Genomic DNA, 24,894 nt, shown 5'->3' with positions numbered 1-24,894 from the left:
AAAGGAGCTCTCTACGTGCCTGGGGACGACCTCCGAGCTAAAGTCCTGCAGCAGTTACACGACGCGCCCAGTGCTGGGCACTTCGGCAAGGACAAGACGGCGGAATTGGTGGCCAGAGACTTTTGGTGGCCCCAGATGAGGGGAGAAGTCGCGGATTACGTCTCTAGGTGTGACACATGCCAAAGGGCCAAACCAGTGCACAAGAAGCCGGCGGGACTGCTGGAACCGCTACAGACGCCGCTCGAACCGTGGGAGAAAGTGGCCCTGGACTTTGTCACAGATCTGCCCAGCTCGCGAGGCAAAACAGCGGTACTCGTGATCGTAGACCTGTTCACCAAGATGGCGCACTTCATTCCTTGCGCGAAGGTGGCCACAGTGGAACAGACTGCCAAACTGTTCATAGACCACGTGTTCAAAGTTCACGGCTTACCACGGTCCATCCTGTCTGACCGGGGTCGCCAATTCGTCTCGAGCTTCTGGCAGAAGCTGCTGGGCATCCTGAACGTCAAGATCAACTTAGCGTCGGCACGACACCCGCAGACCAACGGACAAGCGGAGTGGGTCAACGCCATCATGCAGCAGTACCTGCGATGCTACGCGAATCAACAGCCCTCGACCTGGGTGGACTACCTACCGCTGGCCGAGTTTGCCTACAACAACACGTAGCACGGGTCTACAGGGGTGACACCGTTCTTCGCCAACAATGGGCGGCATCCCAGAACCTTCCCGGGGTTAGAGACGAAGGGGGAGGGGGAGCCACGGGGAGCAGAGCACTTGGCAGCAGAGTTACAGGAGGTCCACGAGCAACTCCGAAGGACCTTGGAACTAGCAAAACACGCCTACAAAGTGCAGGCAGACAGGCACAGGAGAGTCGGGGAAGACATCCAGGTGGGGGACTGGGTCTGGTTAGCGGCCCAGGCAGTGCCGGCCAGAACGTTAGCTAAGAAGAAGCTCAAACACAAGCAGTTAGGGCCTTACCAAGTCGAGGCACAAATCAACCCAGTGGCCTTCCGGTTGACACTCCCGGAGGGCTCCAGAATGCACCCGGTATTTCATAGGTCAGTCCTCACACCCTACAAGGAACCCCACAGGTTTCAGGCGCCAGGGACCGCACCTCGCCCACTTAGAAAGTCGCCAACGGGGGAGGGGTCACCGAGGGCGGCGCCACTCAATGAGGTCACGGAGATTTTAGACTCAAGATGGGGGAAAGAGGGAGTTGAATATCTCCTCGCCAGGGAAGGTACCCCGGCCAGCGCCAACAGGTGGGTGCCGGACTATGCCTTGGAGGAGCACTACCTCAAAGACGAGTTCCATGCACTCTTCCCGCACAGACCTATGCCGGCACAGACAGCAGATTTTCACACCCACACTTTCAACCAGCACGTTCCAGGGGTTCTCATCTGCTGAGGAAACGGCGCCAGACACAAGCTCCCCGGAGGGATCACTCTTGGGGTCTGCCACGGACCGCTCTTATTGGTGGGACACTCAACCGAAGGTGGGGTGGAGCAGGGAACTGCTAAGGGGGCCCTGGCACGCAGCATCACCCGAGGTAACAGGGGGAGAGACGGACATGGACGTGTTGGGGGAGGACCTTGGGTTCGAACACGAATGCAGAGAGATGGAAGCAGAGGAGATCGACGTCGGCGAGCCCATTACGGGCTGGCCGGATCCAACTGGTCGGCTGCACGCCAGGGGGAAAGAACTGTATCCCGCACTCACCCCCACAGCACTGGAGCACCCGGAACCCGCCCCAGAAGAGGGGAAGGGGGGAAGGGGGGCTTCGAGGGCGGGATGGATGTCAGGGGCTCAGGAGCAGAGGTACAGGGGAGAGAGGAGATGGAGAGCAAAGGGGAAGGATCTGAGGGCAGCGTAGGGGCAAGGGGGGTCCCAGGGGAGACACACCAGAAACAAGGGGCCAGCGGGGACTCCCAAAGCAGCAGCTGGAGATCAGGACCAGCTTCCCCACCAGAGCATAGTGGGGGGGAAGAGTCCCAGGTGTCAGGGGCAGCGTCTCCTCCAGCAGGGAGAGAAGAAGAGTCGGGACTGACCACGCCTCTGTCGGAGAGTGGGGGAACAGAGGGGATGTCAGGTCCAGCTGGCCTCCCCGAAGGGGGAAGCAGTGACAGGAGCAGTGTAACGGTCAGGAGGAGGGTTGCCGGCTGGGCGCGCACGCCAAGTTCGAATGTACAGGCGCGCGGGACAGCAGAAATCCGGATGGGGAACCAGGTCCTAAAGCCCGCCGGAGGCAGGGGGAAGACTCAGGGGACTCAGCGTCAGAAGAGTCTAGGAAGGGCGAGACCCCAGCTGACAGGCGGACCCAGAGGAGGAAAGAGCAAAGGAAGAGGTGGAGCAAGGCTAGGGTCTTAAACTGGTGTCTGGAGGGAGGAGACTCAGACGGAGCTTCGGCGGTCTAGAGTCTCAGACGTAGAGCTGCACGCTCCTGATGTGAAAGACAAACTGAACTTCAATAAAGACTTTTGTATATAACAACGGACTGGCGTTGGTCCTTTGTGAGCTGGGACCCTGGGCAGCTCTGACAATAATGAACTAAAAAAGGTATTTAAATATACCTTCCCTAAGAAACCAGAGGCCTTCCTTTTGGGCATTGTTGGCCAGAGGGTGCTAAAGAAGGACAGAATTTTATTTATGTATGCGACAACAGCAGCAAGAATACTCATCGCAAAGTACTGGAAGACAGAAGATTTGCCCACTCTGGAAGAATGGCAGATGCAACTGATTGACTACGTGGAATTGGCAGAAATGACTGGCAGAATGCGAGACCTGGGAGAAGAGACAGTGGAAGAGGACTGGAAAAAATTTAAGGACTATTTGCAAAAGTACTGTAAAATGTATGAATGTTAGAATGATGCAGGATATAAAGACAACATGGCATTAGTAACCTAGTTGAACGAAATATGAAAATAACTGAACTATAAGAACAAAGATGAAATTTGAATAATATTGGACTTCCGGTCGGTGCCAGCGCTTAATGGCGGTCCTACCTCCGAGCTCCGGAGAAGGACTGCTTCGCAAGTTCGGGTCTTACCCGCTACGGCGAGCGGGGGACCCCTAAAATCCCAGGCGCTGAAGCCTGAGAACAAGGAGACTCGGTGGGCACCTTCGCGCCCCCCCGGTACCGTGAAAGAGCCTTTTTAAAGGCTACGGATCGACATCGGGAGAGAGCGCGGTGCTGAGAGTCGCTACCCAGCCTGCGAAGTGAAGCCGCGTCGCCATAAGCGGAGAGCGCCGATTCCTTCCTGAAAAGAAAATTTGGACTGAATTCCCGTGAGTAAGAGCTGGAAAATAATCGGGACCCTTTAAAATTTTAGAAATTGGGCTAAAAACGGGGAGATTTAAGCAAAGGAAGTCTGCCTCCCCCCGACTGCATGAAAGTGAAAGCAACGGAACTCTAAACTTGCATCCGTTTAAACCTGCTCTTTGATCATATAAACCGGACATTTAGACCTTTGATCTCCCCTCTAGCAAGCAGGGCAGAGGGGAGGTGAATCTGACCAACAACTGCATGATTTATTTGGAGGAAAAAAACCTCTGCTATCTCACCCATTTGAAAGCATGAAACGGTCTGCCTTTTTAGTACACTGAACTGACTTTTTCCTGTGAAGTGATACTTTGATACAAAGTTTCCACAGTGCCTGATCACTGTATATCATAAGAAGAAACAGTATAAACTGGGCAACTGTGGCAATTTGAAGTTATAAGTCTTTAGCAACATTGACTTTGACTGTGTTAATCTCCTTCTTTTTTACATCTTGGACTGTCTCCTTTGTTTTTGTATTTGGAAATCCCGTTCTATGGCCATTTTGATTTGCTCCCTCTAGAGGATAAAGTAAAACTTGGCACGGCCTAAGACAGTGGAATTTTCCAAGGGAGAATAATCCCGTGGGAATTGACCTTGACATGAGTGGCCCACAAGAAGAGATAGTTACAAGAGCCAAGATCAAGCAACAACAACAACAACAACAGCTGCAGCTGCAACAGGCAAAGAAAAGAGGCTCAATTTCAGGCGCAACAGCCGGATCAGCAGGAACAACAGGACAAGACAAAGGAGCAGCCGTCTCTATGGAAGCTGTGACAGAGGCCTTGCTCAAGATAAACCAAACTCTGGAGTCTTTGACAAAACAGACTTCAGAGAACACACAAAAATTAACAGAAATATCAGCAAGATTAAACCAGAATACAGAATCTATAAACAAATTGGTGGAGGAAAACGCCACCACGCGCCAAATTGCCGAAGAGGCAAAAGCCACTGCCGGAGAGACACAGGAGAAATTAGAGCCACTTGCCAAGAAGGTCTATGAGCATGATGCAACTTTGGCCTTGTGGGAGTTACAGAGGAAAGAGAGAAATTTAAAATTAAGACTGATTCCGGAGAATGAAAGAGACAACCTTGTGGAATATTTGACACGGGAGTTTGCGGATTGCTGGGACCTTGAGGAAGACGAATTTAAAATTACGACTGCCTTTAGACTGGGTAAAAAGCAAGATAGAAAGACACCGAGAGACTGTTTGATTACACTCAGATCCAAGGAGGAAAGAGATAAAATATTAGGACTACACTTTGAAAAGGCCTTGCAAATTGGAAATTCAGCTGTACAGATCTTTAAAGACATCCCAAAATATATTTTGGATTTAAGAAACTTCTACAAGGACTTGGTTCTTTTGCTAAAGAAAAATTCTATCCGTTTCAGGTGGGAGTTCCCACAAGGACTGTCATTCGACTACAAGGCAAAGAAAGTGAAAATAAAGACAATTCAAGATAAAGACAAATTTTTGGCAAGATACCAGGAGGACCTACAGAAGGGGACTGTGGACGTACTTGCAGAACAGAGGAGAGCACTGGATATCCTGAATCTCTCGATTGGACAAAAACCACCACCATCAGAAGAAGAGCAACAACTTGGAGCTGTTGGAGGAGCCTTAGGAAAATAGCAAGATGGCGCTGCAATTCCTTAGCTGGAATTGTAATGGGCTCAATGGGCCTTTGAAGAGAAGACAAGTATTTCATATATTGAATAGAGAACAACTGGACTTGATATGTTTACAAGAAACTCACATAACCAGAGCCCACAGGAGATTACTCACAAATAAAAGGCTAGGACAAGAATTTATTTCATCAGACAAAGTTAAGAAGAGAGGAGTGGTAATATATGTGAAGGAGAAATGGGCTCCAAAAATGATATTCAAAGATGAACAAGGGAGATATCTGGCTGTGGAGATACAAGTACAAGGAGAAAAATTTCTAGTTGTTGGAATTTATGCACCAAATGAAGGCAAATCTGACTTCTTTAAGAGACTTCATGAAATTTTGACGGACTATCTGGATTACAATATGATAATCATGGGAGACATGAATGGCGTGGTCTCCACTAATATGGACAAGGCACAAAGACTAACAGTCACCAAAGAAGGGAGACTCCCTAAGACTTTTTTCGAAATGACAGAAAACATGGACTTGATAGACATTTGGAGAACAAGGAACCCTCTGGAGAGAGAGGGAACCTTTTTCTCCCAAGCAATGATGACCTGGACCAGAATTGACCAAATCTGGGTTACTAGTGGACTGGCTCCAAAGATTAAGAAAGTGGAAATCTGCCCAAAAACTTGCTCCGACCATAACGCCGTGAAGATGGAGATGAAACTCACAATAACTGGTCAATTTAGATGGAGAATGAATGACACCCTCTTTCGAGATAAGGAGATTCTCACGAAGGCCCAAAAGACCCTAAAAGACTATTTTGAAATAAATTTGAGGACCGACGTGGAGAAAAGAGTGATCTGGGACGCAAGTAAAGCGGTTATGAGAGGATTTTTGATTCAACAAAATTCAATAAAGAGGAAAAAACAAACTGAGAAAAAAGAGAAGATTTTGGAAATGATAAAGGAAGGAGAGAGGAAATTAAGAACAAAACCAAAGTCTCAGGATATTTTAAGAGAGATCAAGTTATATCAAACACAATATATGGAATTGATGAACCAAGAGATTGAATGGAAGATAAAGCAAATGAAGCAAAAGACTTTTGAATCAGCAAATAAATGTGGCAAACTTTTGGCATGGCAACTGAAGAAAAGGCAGAAACTAAATACAGTTACAAGCCTAGAGGTGGATGGAAAGAACATATCTAAACCCAATGAAATTAGAAATTGCTTTTTAAGTTATTTTAAAAAACTTTACACTCAAGGCCCGCAAAATGAAGAAGATATAGATAAATTCCTTGGAAGATATGGACTACGAAACATCTCTCATCAAAGTAAGATGGATTTGAACCAGAGAATCTCAGAACAAGAGATAGAGGCTGCCATTCAGAATATGCAATTGGGCAAATCTCCGGGACCAGATGGACTGACTTCCAGATACTACAAATCGCTGAAGGAATGGCTGACTCAACCACTAAGAGAAGTTTGTAATGAGATCCTTGAGGGAAAAAGGGCACCTGAATCGTGGAAAGAGGCATATATTTCACTCATACCAAAGTCAGAGACTGAAAAGACCCAACTTAAGAACTACCGCCCAATATCACTGCTTAATGTGGATTACAAAATTTTTGCAGACATTTTGGCAAAAAGATTTAAAAGAGTCTTGATGGAGAAGATTCATAGAGACCAAGCAGGCTTTCTCCCTAAGAGACACCTAGCAGATAATGTAAGGAATGTAATAGACATTTTGGAAAAGCTAGAGGTGAATATAAACACTAAAGCAGTATTGATCTTTGTGGATGCGGAGAAAGCCTTCGATAATATTTCTTGGAGTTTTATGAGGAAGAATCTTCATGGGATGGGGGTAGGCCAGGGTTTTGAGAATGGTATGGCTGCAATATATTCTGAACAAAAAGCTAAACTGATTGTAAATAATGTCGTGACTGAGGAACTTAAGATAGAAAAAGGAACACGACAGGGGTGCCCAATTTCCCCATTACTTTTTATTTCAGTTCTGGAGGTGTTGCTGAACATGATAAGAAATGACCAGCAGGTCAAAGGTGTGCAGGTCGGAGCTAAACAGTATAAGTTAAGAGCGTATGCAGATGACCTAGTATTGACTTTGCAAGAGCCAAACACTAGTACGAAAAAGGTCCTAGAAATAATACAACAATTTGGCCAGGTAGCTGGATTTAAGTTGAATAAGCAAAAAACTAAAGTTTTAGGGAAAAACCTAACAGATATGGAAAAGGAGAAATTTCAAGAGGAAACAGGTTTGACTGTGGTCAAGAAGGTGAAATACCTAGGGGTTTATTTAACTTCTAAGAATGTGAATTTGTATAAGGACAACTATGAAAAATGTTGGTCAGAAATTAAAAAAGATCTAGAAATATGGTCAAATTTGAAACTGTCAATGTTAGGCCGAATTGCAGTAATTAAAATGAATGTATTGCCTAGAATGTTGTTTTTGTTTCAGACCTTGCAGATTCTTGACAAGATGGAATGTTTTAAGAGGTGGCACAAAGACATCTCGAAATTTGTCTGGCAGGGCAAAAAGCCCCGAATTAAATTTAAAATATTGACTGACGCTAAAGAAAGAGGGGGTTTTGCCCTGCCGGACCTAAAATTGTATTATGAGGCAGCAGCTTTTTGCTGGCTGAAAGAATGGATGCTCCTCGAGAACACGGACATCTTGGATCTGGAAGGTTTCAATAATGCTTTCGGTTGGCATGCATATCTTTGGTATGATAAAGTTAACAGTGCCTTTAAAAATCACATTGTTAGAAAAGCATTATTTAATGTTTGGATAAGATATAAAGATCTATTGGAAAATAAAACCCCTAGATGGGTGTCACCAGTGGAGGCTAAAGCAGTGAAGAAACTCAATATGGAGGTCGGATGGCCGAAGTATTGGGAAATCTTAGAACAGGATGGAGATAAATTCAAACTACAAAGTCAGGAGAAATTGAAGCATAAAGTAGAAAATTGGTTCCAATATCGCCAAATAATGGAATTTTTTAAACAGGATAGGAAAATCGGTTTCCAGGTGGAAAAATCAAAACTAGAGACCGAATTGTTAGAACCCAATACTAAGAATTTATCTAGAATGTACAACTTGTTGTTGAAATGGAACACACAGGATGAAACAGTTAAATCGGCTATGATTAAGTGGGCTCAGGATGTTGGACATAACATTATGTCAGCTGACTGGGAATGGTTATGGAACACCGGTATTAAATTTACGGCATGTAATGCCTTAAAGGAAAACATTATGAAAATGGTTTACAGGTGGTACATGACCCCAGTCAAACTGGCAAAAATCTATCATTTGCCCGACAATAAATGTTGGAAGTGTAAAGAGACTGAAGGTACTTTCTATCACCTTTGGTGGACATGCCCGAAGATAAAGGCCTTCTGGGAAATGATCTATAATGAAATGAAAAAGGTACTTAAATGTACCTTTTCTAAAAAACCAGAGGCCTTCCTCTTGGGCATTGTCGGCCAATTGGTGACAAAGAAAGATAGAACTTTCTTCATGTATGCCACAACAGCAGCAAGAATACTCATCGCAAAGTATTGGAAGACACAAGATTTACCCACTTTGGAAGAATGGCAGATGAAAGTGATGGACTATATGACACTGGCCGAGATGACAGGCAGAATCCGTGATCAACGAAAAGAGACGGTGGAAGAAGAATGGAGAAAATTTAAAAGCTATTTTAAGGACTACTATAAACTTAATGAATGCTAAAATGTTGTGGTTTCTAGAAGCAAAAGGGTACAGGGATACAAGGCTAGACTATAAAAGAGGACTAAGATGACAGAGATTAGAAAGTAACAACTGGGAGTTGCTAGTTGAATTATGGACATTGGGATGCAGAGAGGGGGGGTATGGGGAAGTTCAAGAAAAGAGGTTTATGAAAATATGTTTGAAACTATTCATGTATGTCTGTCACTTTTTGTGTTTGTTTGTTTTTCTTAAAAATGTTGTAAAACCAATAAAAATTTTATAAAAAAGAAAAGAAATTTGAATAATATTATGTCAAGTTTAAATATCTAAATATTTGATAACAAAGGGTAAAATTGGAGACATAATAGCTGAAATGTTTAATTTAAAACAAATTGCTGAACATGATTTGGTAAATGGGAACACAGGAAAGGGAGAGGCGAGGGGGGTCAAGAAAGAGGGTTATGGAAGTTTGGTTTAACTATGTTGTATGTTTTATGTCTGTATTTTTGTATCGTATTGTTTTTTGTTTTGTGTGATTTCGTTTTTTTTTGTCTTTTACTGTGAAAATTTAATAAAATATCTTTAAAAAAAACATAAAAAACAAACAAAAACACCAATTTGAAATAAGCCCAATCAGAGCTTTATCATCTTCTTTTTATGTAGATGGAACCCAAAATACCTTTTTCCATTGGTTTGGGGTGATTCTGGCGCACACCCAAATAACACCATGCGAATTGAAAAAAGCCCAATCAAAGCTTATATGTCCTCTCTCTATGCATATGGAAGCGAAAAGATGGTGTTGTGTTATTTTGGTCTCATTACACACACTTTGCGATTTCTGTGTCAATGTGCATTAAAAGCAAAAAACACGAAATGAAGTAAACGCAATCCAAAATTCTTTTTTCTATGTAGTTGGAAAACAAAACAACCTGTTTGGCTTTGTTTAGGCTTATTGCACCGCTTTGCTATTTGTGGGTGAATGAACACCGAAAGAGCAATCGAAGCTTATTTGTCCTTTTACTATTGAGATGGAACCAAAACACCTATTCTTGATTTGGGCTGGTAACAAACATGTCACCTGCGATTTTTGGTTGAATGTGCATTCTAACCCCAAAAACACCAATTTGAAAAAAGCCCAATCAGAGCTTTATCATCTTTGAATCATAGAATCATAGAATCATAGAATAGACAACTCATGGTGGAATAGACAACTCATGCTGGTAGCTTCGAGAACACTGTCCCACCATCTCGTCCTCCGTTGTCCCCTTCTCCTTGTGCCCTCCATCTTTCCCAACACCAGGGTCTTTTCCAGGAAATCCAGGAAATGCTGGGTGAGATCCCATGGACAGTAATACTAAAAGGAAAGGGAGTTCATGATGGCTGGGAGTTTGTTAAGAGGGAGATAGTAAAAGCACAACGTCAGGCAATACCAATGAGATGGAAACATGGAAGGTGACCTAAAGAAGCCAGGGTGGCTATCTAAATAACTTTTAACTGAGTTAAGATTAAAAAAGGATGTGTACAAAAACTGGAAAAGGGGGGAAACCACCAAAGAGGAATTCAAACAAATAGCCAGCACGTGTAGACACAAAGTCAGAAAAGCTAAAGCACAGAATGAACTCAGGCTTGCTAGAGAGGTTAAAAGCAACAAAAAAGGCTTTTATGGGTATGTTCGTAGCAAAAGGAAGAACAAAGAAACAGTGGGGTCACTCAGAGGAGAAGATGGTGACACAGAAAGGGCTGAACTCCTCAATGCCTTCTTTGCCTCAGTCTTCTCCGATAAAGAAAACAATGCCCGACCTGAAGAATTTGGAGCAAATGATTCAGCAAAGGAAACACAGCCCAGAATAACTAAGGAGATAGTACAAGAATACTTGGCTAGTTTAGATGTATTCAAGTCTCCAGGGCCAGATGAACTTCATCCAAGAGTATTAAAAGAACTGGCAGATGCGATCTCAGAACCACTGGCAGTCATCTTTGAGAATTCCTGGAGAACAGGCGAAGTCCCGGCAGACTGGTGGAGGGCAAATGTTGTCCCTATTTTCAAAAAGGGGAAACGAGAGGATCCAAATAATTACAGCCCAGTCAGTCTGACATCAATACCAGGGAAGATTCTGGAGCAGATCATTAAGCAAACAGTCTGTGAGCACCTAGAAAGGAAGGCTGTGATCACCAATAGTCAGCATGGATTTCTGAAAAATAAGTCATGTCAGACTAACCTGATCTCGTTTTTTGACAGAATTACAAACCTGGTAGATGAAGGGAACGCAGTGGATGTAGCCTACCTTGATTTCAGCAAGGCATTTGACAAGGTGCCCCATGATATTCTTATAAAGAAGCTGGTAAAATGCGGTCTTGACTATGCTACCACTCAGTGGATTTTTAACTGGCTGACTGACCGAACCCAAAGGGTGCTCATCAATGCTTCCTCTTCATCCTGGAGAAGAGTGACTAGTGGGGTGCCACAGGGTTCTGTCTTGGGCCCGGTCTTATTCAACATCTTTATCAACAACTTGGATGATGGATTCAAGGGCATCCTGATCAAATTTGCAGATGACACCAAACTGGGAGGGGTGGCTAACACCCCAGAGGACAGGATCACACTTCAAAACGACCTTGACAGATTAGAGAACTGGGCAAAAACAAACAAGATGAATTTTAACAGGGAGAAATGTAAAGTATTACACTTGGGCAAAAAAAATGAGAGGCACAAAAACAAGATGGGGGACACCTGGCTTGAGAGCAGTACATGTGAAAAGGATCTAGGAGTCTTGGTTGACCACAAACTTGACATGAGCCAACAGTGTGACGCGGCAGCTAAAAAAGCCAATGCAATTCTGGGCTGCATCAATAGGAGTATAGCATCTAGATCAAGGGAAGTAATAGTGCCACTGTATTCTGCTCTGGTCAGACCTCACCTGGAGTACTGTGTCCAGTTCTGGGCACCACAGTACAAGAAGGACACTGACAAACTGGAACGTGTCCAGAGGAGGGCAACCAAAATGGTCAAAGGCCTGGAAACGATGCCTTATGAGGAACGGCTAAGGGAGCTGGGCATCTTTAGCTTGGAGAAGAGGAGGTTAAGGGGTTATATGATAGCCATGTTCAAATATAGAAAAGGATGTCATATAGAGGAGAGAGAAAGGTTGTTTTCTGCTGCTCCAGAGAAGCGGACACGGAGCAATGGATCCAAACTACAAGAAAGAAGATTCCACCTAAACATTAGGAAGAACTTCCTGACAGTGAGAGCTGTTCGACAGTGGAATTTGCTGCCAAGGAGTGTGGTGGAGTCTCCTTCTTTGGAGGTCTTTAAGCAGAGGCTTGACAACCATATGTCAGGAGTGCTCTGATGGTGTTTCCTGCTTGGCAGGGGGTTGGACTCGATGGCCCTTGTGGTCTCTTCCAACTCTATGATTCTATGATTCTCTTCTCATGAGGTGGCCAAAGTCTTGGAGCCTCAGCTTCAGGATGTGTCCTTCCAGTGAGCACTCTGGGCTGATTTCCTTCAGAATGGATAGGTTTGATCTTCTTGCAGTCCATGGGACTCTCAAGAGTCTCCTCCAGCATCATAATTCAAAAGCATCAATTCTTCGGCGATCAGCCTTCTTTATGGTCCAGCTCTCACTTCCATACATCACTACTGGGAAAACATAGCTTTTACTATACTGACCTTGCTGGCAAGGTGGTGTCTCTGCTTTTTAAGATGCTGTCTAGGTTTGTCGTGAGATGATTACCCCTCCTTTATTGCCTGTTCCGGGTTGCCCAACCACTACCCCAGAGTCCTCTCTTGGCAGATCAAGAGGAGCAGGTGACGGCAAAGGCGGCCGGGTTTTGAGCTGGGGCAGTCAGAATAAGGTCCACTCTCGATTCAAAACCCTCAAATGTATTTGATATCATTGATTTTTCATTTCTATTCCTTGCAGATCATCTCGTTGTTTTATTGCTACAACCAAGGGCTGATGCAAATTAAGAGGATAATGATGATAATAATAATAATAATAATAATAATAATAATAATAATAACAACAATAACAACAACAACAACAACAACAACAACAACAACAACAACAACAACAACAACAACAACAACAACAACAACTTTTATTTGTATCCTGCCCTCCCCGTCCGAAACCGGGCTCAGGGAGGCTAACACCAAATATGTAACACTGGTATAAAATCAAGCAATAACGAAATTACCTCCTGAAAACAAGCCAGGATCAAATTCAAATCCAATTAGATGGCTTTCCGCAGGATTAGGGTTGGGAACAGTAAACGCTCATCAGGCCCAACTCTTATATGGGCCTGTGAGAACACTGGGAGGCCTCTTTCATACTAGTCCTTACACAAAAAGAGAAGGGGAGTCAGGTTGAACCAAAGGCCCGGCGGAACAACTCCATCTTACAGGCCCTGCAGAAAGATGTCAGATCCCACAGGGTCCTGATCTCTTTTTTTTTTATATATAAATTTTTTATTGGTTTTACAGAATTTTTTAAAGACAAACAAACACCTAAAAAGACATACAAACACGTATAATTTCATAACATTTTTTCATAAACCTCTTTTCCGGGACTCCCCCATATCCCCCCTTTCTGCATCCCAATGTCCATAATTTTTTAGCAACTTCTAAATATTCCTTTCCAACCTCTGTCGTCTTAATCTTTTCTATAATCTGGTCTTATATCACTGTATCCCTTTTTTCCTGAAAACCTCAACATTCTAGCATTCATCAAGTTTATAATAGTCCTTAAGATAGCTTTTAAATTTTCTCCATTCTTCTTCCGCCGTCTCTTTTCCCTGATCACGGATTCTGCCTGTCATCTCAGCCAATGTCATATAGTCCATCACCTTCATCTGCCATTCTTCCAGAGTGGGTAGATCTTGTGTCTTCCAATACTTTGCGATGAGTATTCTTGCTGCTGTTGTAGCATACATAAAGAAAGTTCTATCCCTCTTTGACACCAATTGGCCGACAATGCCCAAGAGAAAGGCCTCTGGTTTTTTAGGGAAAGTACATTTAAGTACCTTTTTCATTTCATTATAAATCATTTCCCAGAAGGCCTTAATCTTCGGGCATGTCCACCAAAGGTGATAGAAGGTACCTTCAGTCTCTTTACATTTCCAACACTTATTATCAGGCAAATGATAAATTTTTGCCAGCTTGACTGGGGTCATGTACCACCTGTAAACCATTTTCATAATGTTTTCCTTTAAGGATATGAGTTTCTTCACTGCTTTAGCTTCCACTGGAGACACCCATCTGGGGGTTTTGTTTTCCAACAGATCTTTATATCTTATCCAAACATTAAACAATGCTTTTCTGACAATATGATTTTTAAAGGCCCTATGCAGCTTAATTTTATCATACCATAGATATGCGTGCCAACCAAATGCATTATTAAAACCTTCCAAATCCAAAATGTCTGTGTTCTCGAGGAGCATCCACTCTTTCAGCCAGCAAAACGCTGCTGCCTCATAGTACAATTTTAAGTCCGGCAGGGCAAAACCCCCTCTTTCTTTAGCATCTGTCAATATTTTAAATTTGATTCTGGGCTTTTTGCCCTGCCAGACAAATTTCGAGATATCTTTCTGCCACCTCTTAAAACATTCCATCTTGTCAAGAATCTGCAAGGTTTGAAACAAGAATAACATTCTAGGCAATACATTCATCTTAATCACTGCAATTCGGCCTAACATTGACAATTTCAAATTTGACCATATTTCTAGATCTTTTTTAATTTCTGACCAACATTTTTCATAGTTATCCTTATACAAATTCAAATTTTTAGATGTCAAATAAACCCCTAGGTATTTCACCTTCTTGACCACCGTCAACCCTGTCTCCTCTTGGAATTTCTCCTTCTCCATATCTGTTAAATTTTTTCCTAAAACTTTAGTTTTTTGTTTATTCAACTTAAATCCGGCTACCTGGCCAAACTGATGGATTATTTCTAGCACCTTTTTCGTACTAGTGTTTGGCTCTTGCAAAGTCAATACTAGGTCATCTGCAAATGCTCTTAACTTGTAATGTTTAGCTCCGACCTGTACACCTTTGACCTGCTGGTCATTTCTAATCATATTCAGCAACACCTCCAGAACCAAAATAAAAAGCAATGGGGAAATTGGGCACCCCTGTCGTGTTCCTTTTTCTATCTTAAGTTCCTCAGTTATTACATTATTTACAATCAACTTAGCTTTTTGTTCAGAATATATTGCACCCATACCATTCTCAAAACCTTGGCCTACCCCCATCCCATGAAGATTCTTTGTCATAAAACTCCAAGAAATATTGTCAAAGGCTTTCTCCGCGTCCACAAAAATCAATACTGCTTTAGTATTTATATTCACCTCTAACTTTTCCAAAATGTCTATTATATTCCTTACATTGTCTGCTAGGTGTCTTTTTGGGAGAAAGCCTGCTTGGTTCTTATGAATCTTTTCCATCAACACTTTTTTAAATCTTTTTGCCAAAATGTCTGCAAAAATTTTGTAATCCACATTAAGTAGTGATATTGGGCGGTAGTTCTTCAATTGAGTCTTTTCAGTCTCTGTCTTTGGTATGAGTGAAATATACGCTTCTTTCCACGATTCAGGTGCCTTTTTTCCCTCTAGAATCTCATTACAGACTTCTTTTAATGGTTGAATCAACCACTCCTTCAAAGATTTGTAGTATCTGGAAGTCAGTCCATCTGGTCCTGGAGATTTGCCCAGTTGCATATTCTGAATGGCAGCCTCTATCTCTTGTTCTGTTATTCTCTGATTCAGATCCATCTTACTTTGATGAGAGATTTTTTGTAATCCATATTTGTCAAGGAATTTATCTATATCTTCTTCATTTTGCGGTCCTTGAGTCCCTTTTTTAAAGTAGCTCAAAAAGCAATTTCTAATTTCATTAGGTTTAGATATGTTCTTTCCATCCACTTCTAGGCTTGTAACTGTATTTAGTTTCTGCCTTTTCTTCAATTGCCATGCCAGGAGTTTGCCACATTTATCTGCCGATTCAAATGTCTTTTGTTTCATTTGCTTTATCTTCCATTCAATCTCTTGGTTCATCAATTCCATATATTGTGCTTGATATAACTTAATCTCTCTTAAAATCTCCTGGGACTTTGGTTTTACTCTTAATTTTTTCTCTCCTTCCTTTATCTTTTCCAAAATCTTTTCCTTTTTCTCATTCTGTTTCTTCCTCTTTATTGAGTTTTGTTGAATCAAAAAACCTCGCATCACAGCTTTGCTTGCGTCCCAGATCACTCTTTTTTCCACATCGGCCCTTAAATTTATTTCAAAATAGTCCTTTAAAGTTTTTTGGGCCTTCATGAGGATCTCCTTATCTCGAAAGAGGGTGTCATTCATTCTCCATCTAAATTGACCAGTTGTTGTAAGTTTCATTTCCATCTTCACAGCGTTATGGTCGGAGCAAGTTTTTGGGCAGATTTCTACCTTCTTAATCTTTGGAGCCATCCCACTAGTAATCCAGATTTGGTCGATTCTGGTCCAGGTCGTCATTGCTTGGGAGAAAAAGGTTCCCTCTCTCTCAAGAGGGTTCCTTGTTCTCCATATGTCTATTAAGTCCATATTTTCCGTCATTTCAAAAAAAGTCTTAGGAAGTCTCCCTTCCTTGGTAACTGTCAGTCTTTGTGCCTTGTCCATGTTAGTGGAGACCACACCGTTCATGTCTCCCATAATTATCATATTATAATCCAGATAGTCCGTCAAAGTTTCATGAAGTTTCTTGAAGAATTCAGCTTTACCTTCATTTGGTGCATAAATTCCAACTATCAAAAATTTTTCTCCTTGTACTTGTATCTCAACTGCCAAATATCTCCCTTGTTCATCTTTAAACATCATTTTTGGAGCCCATTTCTCTTTTACATAGATCACAACTCCTCTTTTTTTGACTTTGTCTGATGAGATAAATTCTTGTCCTAGTCTTTTGTTTATAAGTAATCTCCTGTGAGCTCTGGTTATATGGGTTTCTTGTAGGCATATCAAATCCAGTTGTTCTCTGTTCAGAATATGAAAAACTTGTCGTCTCCTCAAAGGCATATTGAGCCCATTACAATTCCAACTAAGGAATTGCAGAGCCATCTTGTTATTTTTCTGACACTCCTCCAACAGCTCCAAGTTGTTGCTCTTCCTCTGATGGTGGTGGAATGTGTCCAAACGAAAGATTCAAAATGTCTATTGCTCTCCTCTGTTCTGCAATTGGGTCCACAGTTCCCTTCTGTAGGTCCTCTCGGTTTCTTTCCAAAAATTTCTCTTTGTCTTGTATAGTCTTTATTTTCACCTTCTTCCCCTTGTAATCGAAAGACAATCCCTGTGGAAATTCCCACCTAAAGAGGATGGTATTCTTCTTTAACAAAAAAACCAGATCCTTATAGAAGGTTCTCAGATCCAAGATATATTTTGGGATGTCTTTAAAAATCTGTACAGCTGAATTTCCAATTTGCAAGGCCTTTCCAAAATGTAGTCTTAATATTTTGTCTCTTTCTTCCTTGGATCTAAGGGTAATCAAACAATCCCTCGGGGTCTTTCTGTTCTGTTTTTTACCCAGTCTAAACGCTGTTGTGATTTTAAATTCGTCTTCCTCCAAATCTTCCCAGCAGTCAGCAAACTCTTGTGTTAAAAACTCCATGAGATTGTCACCTTCGTTCTCTGGAATTAATCTCAATTTCAAATTTCTCTCTTTTCTCTGTAATTCCCACAAAGCCAGAGTTGCGTCATGCTCGTGCACCTTTTTGGCAATCGGTTCTAAGTTCTCTTGAGTCTCTCCAGCAATAGCTCTAGCTTCTTCCGCAATTTTACGTGTTGCAGAATTTTCCTGGACCAATTTGTTTATAGATTCTGTGTTCAGATCTAATCTTGCTGATAACTCTGTTAATTTTTGTGTATTTTCTGAGCTCTGCTTTGTTAGAGTCTCCAGGGATTGGTTTATCTTAAGTAAAGCTTGTGTCACAGCATCCATGGAGACAGCTGTCACTTTTTCTTGTCCTGTTATTCCTGTAGGTCCTGTAGGGGTTGCGCCTGTAATCGAGCCTCTCTTCTTTTGTTGCTGTTGCTGTTGCTGGTGCTGTTGTTGTTGTCTAGTCTTAGCTCTTGTGGCTATCTCTTCTAGTGGACCACTCATGTCCCAAGGTCGTTTCCCACGGGAACCGTTTCCGGATGGAAAATTCCACTGTCTTGAGCTATATCGGCCTTTACTTTACCCTCTAGGGGGAGCAAATCAAAATGTCCAGATACAGAGACAAAGAAAATGTCCAAATACAAAAAGAAAGAAAGAAAGTTTAAAACAAGTATATCAGGAGGCTTGTAAATATAAATTGCAGCAGTTTTCCAGTAGATACTGTCTCAGCCTACTCTGGTATACTGTAGCAAAAGAATCCAGGAACTTTGTATCACAATGTAACCTTCACAGGGAAAAGTCAGTTCAGTGCCCTATTGTCTTATTTAGCAGTCCGTTTCAGGTTATTGAGGCAGCAGAAATTTTTTTCTTTTAAATAGATCATGCAGTTACTAATGTCTCTTTTGCCTCCCCTCTGCCCTGCTAGCTAGAGGGGAGATCTAAAGTCCAAATGTCAGATTTAATTAATCAAAGGCAATGTCTCTTGCGGATGCAGCTTTAAAGTTTCGTTGCTTTCACTTTCATGCAGTCGGGGGAAGGCAGACTTCCTTAATTTTCACCTCCCCGTTTTCAGCCAAATTTCCAGACTTTAGTTTCAAATAGACGTTCAGTCTTACTCACGGGTTTTTTCAGTCCGAAATTTACAGGAAGGAATCGGCGCTCTCCGCTAATAGCGACGCGGCTTCACCCTGCGGGCTGGGTAGCGATTCTCAGCACCGCGCTCCCCCGATGTCGTTCCGGAGCCTTTAAAAAGGCTCTTTCTGCGGTAAAGGGGGGGCGCTCCTGGTGCCCACCGAATCTCCTCGTTCACAGGCTTCCGCGCCTGTGATTTTAGGGGTCCCCCGCTTGCCGTAGCGGGTCAGACCCGAACTCGCAGAGCAGTCCTCCTCCGGAGCTCGGAAAGAGGACCGCCATTAGCGCTGGCGCCGACCGGAAGTCACCCAGGGTCCTGATCTCTTGTGGCAGAGAGTTCCACCAGGCCGGGGCCAAGGCTGAAAAGGCCCTGGCCCTGGTCGAGGCCAGCCTAATCTCCCTGAAGCCCAGGACCTCTAACATTTTTTTATTTGCAGACTGTTAGATCCTCCGTGGAGAGGCGGTCCTAGGCTGTATTCATTCGTTTGGCCCAACGTGGGGCTCGTACCCATGACCCCAAGATTCAGAGTCTCAGCGCTCTGCCGCCTGAGCTACTCACACAGCTGCCCTCTTGTGCACCTCACCTCAAATTTGTCCGAATTGTGCATGCCTGGGATTCACTGCATGAGATGGGAGGTGGGGTGGTTCCCAAAGTCAGAGCTCAGGTAGCCAACGCGGAGCCGGCCCTCACTGCCTTTCAGGTCCTTGGGGTGCTCGTAAGGCGGCTTGTGGAGCACGTTGATCTAGCAAGGGGATTCAAGAAAGCCGGGTTACGGAAATGACATGGGGGTGGGGGACATGAGGCCACATCTTTGAAGTTGTTCCAATGTTACAAATATACATACCTTTGACTTGACAGCCCAAGAAAGACATGCAGAAAATCTATGCTTTAACCGACTCTCCTCATTCCGCCATTTGAACGAATTTGGGCTCCACCTCCCTCCATGAGCCAAGAAGCAGGAAGTCATGTAGGCAGCAGGAACAGGGCATCCCGCCAGAATTCCCCAAGCCTGAGAGCACATACACGGCACCCCACCGAGGGAGGGACCAAGGGGGCAACCATAGACATCTGCCAAGGCAGTTTAGCAAGGCAGGTGTTCTGAATGCCCATCTCCAGACAAGTCCAGTGGGAAAGGACGTGTCAAGAGTTTTATTGTTCTTTCAGTGATGGAGATTTAAGGGGTCTGATAAAGGGACCTCATAGTGAATGCATAACCCTTGTATACCCCTCCTCATTTGTGATGTGCTAGTGATGTAGTGATGATGTATCAACGATGCTGCTTGAAGTGTATTCTGGGGGGAAGAAGGAAGTTTTAAAAGTTGACATTGCCCCATGCTCGGGGTTCTTACTCCTGGGCAGACCTGTGGTGCAACAGTAAGAATCATGGTCTACTGACCACTGTTTTGCTCCAAATTACCGGGCTGGGACTTCCTCCTTTTACTGACAGCATGGACCCATGGGGGACAAGTGCCCCGGTGAGCTAGGCTGTCAAGGAGTCACTCACCCTGGAATTTTTTCGCTTAACAGCCATTGGCGCCAATACAGAGCAGGCTTCCTAAACCTTGGCCCTCCAGCTGTTTTCAAACTACAGTGCCCATCATCCCTGACCACTAGACCTGCTAGCTAGGGACCATGGAGCTGTAGGCCAAAAGCATCAGGAGGGCCAAGGTTGAGGAAGCCTGATAGAGAGCTCTACCTCTCTTTCAAATCAGAGCCGGCAAAGGCGGTGGAGTTCCTGCGCGGGTGCCTCGAGGCGGTTGGAGGGTGGATGGCAGCTAACTGGTTGAGGTTGAATCCTGACAAGACTGAAGTTCTGTGGTGTGTGGGTGGGTGGGGGGGACTCCCTGGTCCTGAACGGGGCAACTGTGCCCCTGAAGGACCAGCTGCACAGTCTGGGGGTCATTTTGGACCCATGGAGGCACAGGTCTGTTCTGTGTCCAGGGCAGCTCTATCTGGGATGCAGGATAAGACCCTCCCTGCCCACGGACTCTCTTGCCAGAGTGGCGCATGCTCTTGTTATCTCCAGCTTGGACGACTGCAATGCGCTCTATGTGGGGCTACCTTACTGCAATTAATCCAGAATGTGGTAGCCAGACTGGGGGCTGTGAACAGCCGCAGAGACCACATAACACCAGTCTTGAAAGACCTGCATTGACTCCCAGTACGTTTCCGGGCACAATTCAAAGTGTTGGTGCTGACCTTGAAAGCCCTAAACAGCCCAGCAGATGAAACTTTCCTCTGGTTGTCAATATTAAGAGGATGCCAGCAAGATCAAGCCTTTCTGTAAAATAAAGGATTTAAATCCAGTCTGACTGAGACCACATACCACCGGTCCCAAGAGATCTGCTTTGGCTCCCAGTACGTTTCCAAGCACAATTCATAGTGTCGGTGCTGACCTTGAAAGCCCTCAATGGCCTCGGCCCAGTAGACCTGAAGGAGCATCTCCACCCCGGACACCGGGGTCCCTCTCCCGAGGGCCTTCTGGCGCTTCCCTCCCTGCAAGAAGCCAAGTTACAGGGAAGCAGGCAGAGGGCCTTCTCGTGGTGACGGCCGCCCTGTGGAACGCCCTTCCATCAGATGTCAAAGAAATAAGCAATTATCTCACTTTTAAAAGACATCTGAAGGCAGCCCTGTTTAGGGAAGTTTTTAAATATTTAATGCTGTCTTGTGTTTTTAATATTTGGTTGGCAGCCACCCAGAGTGGCTGAGGATACCCAGACAGATGGGCAGGGTAGAAATAATAAATTATTATATATTATTATATATCCAAAGCCAACATGAAAGCATTCAAACTCTGACGGAACGGAGCGGCGCACACCTCTTCACAGCATAGACCCACCTTGTCCAGGCAAAGGTTCCCATGTCTCTCGGCAATAGCCTTTCGGAAGCCGTGAGACAGTGGATACAGCATGCTGTGATGGGGGTGCACCGAAGGGAGCCGGTTCTTCTCCAGCTGGTCAGCCACAATACTGACAAGCTTCTTCATTCTCTCGTCGTAATCGGTCCAATCACAGACGATCTGAAAGGGGGCAAAGAAAACCAGGGTTCTAGATTCAGGTAGGTAGCCGTATTGGTCTGATGAAGTCAAAATATATATAAAAATTGTCCAGTAGTGCCTTAGAGACCAACAAAGTTTGTTCTTGGTATAAGCCAGGCACCCCAAGCCTTCGGCCCTCCAGATGTTTTAGACTACAATTCCCATCATCCCCGACCACTGGTCCTGTTAGCTAGGGATCATGGGAGTTGTAGGCCAAAACATCGGGGGGGGGGCGCAGGTTGGGGATGCCTGATATAAGCTTTTGTGTGCATGCACACTTCTTCAGATACACTGAAGCGGAAGTCCCCAGACCCTGATATACAGAGGGAGAAGTCCCCAGACCCTGCTATATAAGAGTAAGGAGAAGCCCCCAGACCCTGATATATAGTGGGAGGGTGAGTTGGGGTTTTTCTCCGAAGGGTAGTATGTGATAGGAATTTTATGGTTTTAGATATATAGTAATGTTCATAACTGCACATACATAGATCAGTACAAGAAGGCCGACCTGGAACCATTTTGATTCCTAAACTGACCAAATCCTTTCTCTGCAAGGTTAAAAATGGAAAAGCCTCCCCATTGTCTCTTCCTTTAATCTGTGTTTGAATAAGGTGTGAGCCTGTGACCTGGCCCAGGAAATAAGTATTTTAGCATTACAAAGGAATGGCCAGGCTCCCCAGAAAATCCAATCAAGTAACCTGCTAGACAGGAGATAAACAAGGAGAAGAGAAAAACAACATTTAAATTTCTGTGATGTAGGTGGGATGTATCTGAGGGGTGGTCTTAGGTTACACCCCTTCTGTGATGTATGCATAATGTTTCTGGGGGTGGTCCTGATCTAGAGAAGGGGAATTTCAAAAGTCTTTATAAGGCCTCGCAGGCCATTGTTCTGGGTCCTCTTCCTCTCCTGCGTGTGAGGGGGGTACCCTGTTGCAACAGATCAATAAAGATCAAGCTTACTAGCTGCTTTGCTTCTCAATATTCTCTGGTTGGCCTCTGTTATTTTCTCCTACCAATAGGGAACCTATGTAAGGACTCTATATGGGCTCTTGGATACCCCATAAGGGAAAAGGGCATATTTTTATTTACAACAGATGGCGACCACGCACGAAGGGACTTTTGGTTACCCGGATTCTGGAAACGAGGAAGGACTGGTTATCCAGCGTGCACCAGGCAGTTTGCCAGGAGGAATAACCAGTCTTCCATCGGTCCCAGGGTCTGGCAATAACTGGAGTTTCAGCGGGGCTAACCAGAGGAAGCAAATCTTGATCAGGCCGGCCTTAAAAAAACCAGTCAAGAGATCCCGGGATCACCAGGACAGCGCTTGCGAAGTGAGTATGAGTAGGAAAAATGGGTAGTGGGGTGGGATTCTGCAAACCACAGCAAACCTATACTTCTCAAATCCTTACTTCTTTCCTCACTTTAACTCTTGAAAAATTGCCTTCTCCTCCTTTCTGTCCCCTCGATCTCAACACCAGCCTTAGCCCTTCGGAGTATGCCCAGGCAAGGGTTGTGTGTGACTTCTTTCACTTAATTCTTTATGCCGACCTATTCCTTCGGAGTTTTGCCCAGAAAGGTCGTGCAATTTCTTCTGCACTGAAAACTATAATTCCCAAGACTATAACTCCCAGCGCAGCCGCACCTCTGCCATGGCGATCTTTGTTAGAAATGACCTGTGAACAGAGAACGCAAGGGCGCTGAATTCCTTTCCATCTTTCATATTCCAGAGTCTCAATCTGGCATTGCAAGTGTGCAAGCGTTCAGTAGGGACTCTGAGTTAGATTGTAAAAGGCAGGGAGGTTGCTGTGAGTTGTAGAATAGAGATTTGTCCAGGTATCCCCAGGTTTTTTCCCTTGGATCCCCAAGTTTTCCCCTCGGAGATTTGTCCAGGTATCCCCAAGTTTTCCCTTGGATCCCCAAGTTTTCCCCTCGGAGATTTGTCCAGGTTTCCCCAAGTTTTCCCCTCGGATCCCCAGGTTTTCCCCTCGGAGATTTGTCCAGGTATCCCCAGGTTTTTTCCCTTGGATCCCCAAGTTTTCCCCTCGGAGATTTGTCCAGGTATCCCCAAGTTTTCCCCTCGGATCCCCAGGTTTTTCCCCTCGGAGATTTGTCCAGGTATCCCCAGGTTTTTTCCCTTGGATCCCCAAGTTTTCCCCTCGGAGATTTGTCCAGGTTTCCCCAAGTTTTCCCCTCGGATCCCCAGGTTTTCCCCCTCGGAGATTTGTCCAGGTATCCCCAGGTTTTTCCCATCGGAGATTTGTCCAGGTATCCCCAAGTTTTTTTGTCCAGGTTTCCCCTTTTCCGGACCCTTCGGAGTTTTGCCCAGGTCCAAAACCCTTTTAATTGAAAATGGGTGCACCTCAGTCAAAAGAAAAATAGTCCCCAGACCCCTGGCGTGAAAGAAGCCCAGTTGGTGCTTACTTCCCGCCTGGACTCTGACAGTCCCCTTCAATTTGTGTTTAAGAAACGTTTTTCCTGTGTTTAAATTGTACTTAGGTAACATCCAGCAGCTGCTTATCTTAAATGTGCCATCTAAAATAAGAATGCAAGCTTGCTCCAAATTCTAAATCTAAGGAAGCCATGTTGAACCTTATCAGTCTTAAAAACAAGACAAAATGGAGAATGGAGTGTGCAAATGTTTATTTGAGAGAGGCTCTAAAAGAGTTTTCCTCCCAAGTGGTAAAATCCTGTATACGTGCTACTTGTGTTCTGAAAGGAGGATTACCCCACCTCCTTTCTCTAGTTTCAGTGGGGAGGGTGATTTTAAGTCTAATGGTAAATGTTGTGTTGTAACTTTTGAGTTTGTGAGTACATCTGTGTTCCAGTCTAAGTTAACCTAATGTTTCTAGTTAACCTAATGTTTCTGCTGCAAAAGCCTAGTTGAGCCAACTGCTCTCTCAAGCTAAAATGCAGTGTATGTATTTCATTAAGCATATGCCTATGAAAGTATGGTGTTCCTTCTAAGAAAAATATCTGAGTCCAGTTTTAACTTTGATCTGGTTGGACAGAAGAGTTATTGTAAGGCTCCTGATATCAGTCTCAATAAGATGTCCTGGCCTTTTTTCTTAGAAAATGCCCCCCCCCCCTTGTTTCATTCTCTCTTTCAGGTTTTTTCCTTCTCCTTCTTATTCTGTGCCAGGTGTTGTAAATAAAAATATGCCCTTTTCCCTTATGGGGTATCCAAGAGCCCATATAGAGTCCTTACATAGGTTCCCTATTGGTAGGAGAAAATAACAGAGGCCAACCAGAGAATATTGAGAAGCAAAGCAGCTAGTAAGCTTGATCTTTATTGATCTGTTGCAACAGGGTACTCCCCTCACACGCAGGAGAGGAAGAGGACCCAGAACAATGGCCTGCGAGGCCTTATAAAGACTTTTGAAATTCCCCTTCTCTAGATCAGGACCACCCCCAGAAACATTATGCATACATCACAGAAGGGGTGT

The sequence above is a fragment of the Podarcis bocagei genome, assembly GCF_964188305.1.
Source record: "Podarcis bocagei genome assembly, chromosome: W".
Taxonomy (NCBI): Eukaryota; Metazoa; Chordata; class Lepidosauria; order Squamata; family Lacertidae; genus Podarcis; species Podarcis bocagei.
Note: the sequence above shows the minus strand (reverse complement) of the source record.